This window comes from Electrophorus electricus, chromosome 5, assembly GCF_013358815.1.
Source record: "Electrophorus electricus isolate fEleEle1 chromosome 5, fEleEle1.pri, whole genome shotgun sequence".
Taxonomy (NCBI): domain Eukaryota; kingdom Metazoa; phylum Chordata; class Actinopteri; order Gymnotiformes; family Gymnotidae; genus Electrophorus; species Electrophorus electricus.
The window spans coordinates 28795691-28797751 of NC_049539.1; positions in this window are offsets into that span (position 1 = coordinate 28795691).

Below are 2061 nucleotides of genomic sequence, written 5' to 3' on the forward strand. Positions count from 1 at the left end.
ATAACGAAGCTAGGCAACATTAATGAAGGATAGTATTAAGATAGCCACCTAGCTAGCTACTTTGCAAGCTATTTACACATTGTGTTACTTCATGATATTCTTAGTTACGCTAGCGTTGTTGTCTTTTAGGCGGCACACCACACTTCATGTCACTGTGTATGAGTCCTATATAAAGGTTTTAAACATAACAACACGAGGAAACTCGCGTCAAATAAAATTTATCTAGGTAGCGTTAACTAGCTGAGCAAGTTATTTAGCTAGGTTAGCTAACTAGCTAATCGAGCTACCGTTAGCGAGTAAGCTAGTTAGCGTTAGCTACCCAGACATGCTAGCCGACATGTACCATACCTTGACGGCGACCTCAGGTGCTGAATTAAGAACAGATAAACTCGTCTTTCTTCCAGATTTTAAAGGCTGAAGATGTGAGACTGCGTCTGGGTCTACTTTCTCGGGACTTGTATTGGGCTGATTCATTTTCTGATTCTGAATCACTCCCCCACTATCGGCATCTTGAATGTTGTTGGTGTTCGTCACGAACATTAATATCATTCATTAATGTTGCCTAGCTTCGTTATTTCCTGACTTTTGATTTTGAACTTTGAAGAATACAACAGCTTTGATTAAATGATTGAATATGATTTATTAATTCAAAGGAATTCTGTTTTCACTTTTAGAACCACTTTGAGATCTTATTTTTTTCAGTTTCAGACTTTTGGTCTTTATTTGATCAACAGACACTTTACAGTGTGAGGTTTCTCACTTCATGGTAGCTCTGAGTGCAGCATAACATCTGCTTGTGATGGTGTCCACTCCACCAGAACAACCTGCTGTCACCAGCGCTGCTTAGAGAAGGACTTCAAATTATTTAACTAAAGAATCTGTAAATGGTTGAAATGATCAGACTACTCAAAAAAAGAAGAATACAGCAGCTGCCATCCAGTATAACATTTATATAACATAAAAATAAGATTCTACATCTTTAACTGACAGCTAATGCTCCAATCACTGAGGAATGAGTACCAGGGTGAGCCACATCTATTTGTTGATCAGACTTTAGTGGAAAGCCAAACTTCTGTACTGCCTCTAAGAAGAAAACATAAAGGAACTCACTTACTCTAGTTAGTACACTGAGAGCACGTTATCAGACTATATTCAATATTACATTATGTTACATAATGAACTAACCTATAACTCACTTACTCTAGTTAGTACACTGAGAGCACATTATCAGACTATATTCAATATTTCATTATGTTACATAATGAACTAACCTATAACTCACTTACTCTAGTTAGTACACTGAGAGCACATTATCAGACTATATTCAATATTACATTGTTACATAATGAACCAACCTATAACTCACTTACTCTAGTTAGTACACTGAGAGCACATTATCAGACTATATTCAATATTACATTGTTACATAATGAACTAACCTATAACTCACTTACTCTAGTTAGTACACTGAGAACACATTACCAGACTATATTCAATATTACATTGTTACATAATGAACTAACCTATAACTCACTTACTCTAGTTAGTACACTGAGAGCACATTATCAGACTATATTCAATATTACATTATGTTACATAATGAACTAACCTATAACTTTGCCATCAAGGTTCACATTCATCATATTAACCCTAAGACATCACAGCACATCAGCTGTATATATTTAGCTAATAAATAATAAATCAATTACATTTACTACTGTTGTGTCTACTGTTGTGACTGTGTTTGGAGGAATGACACATCACTAAGAGATATGGAAATAAGAGAGAGGACTGTGTTTGGAGGAATGACACTTCACTAAGAGATATGACAACATCCTGAATGCTGACTCTCATTGCTGTTGAGTGCTTTGATTTTTTGCACAGGTCAAATAAAGACAAAGTGGTATAATGTATGTGTGTGAGAGAGAGAGTGATGTGTGTGTGTGTGTGTGTGTGTGTGTGTGTGTGTGTGTGTGTGTGTGTGTGCGTCTGTATGTGTGTGTGATAGAAAGAGAAAGAGAGAGAGAGAGGTGGTAGTGTGTGTGTGAGAGTGAGGTGTAG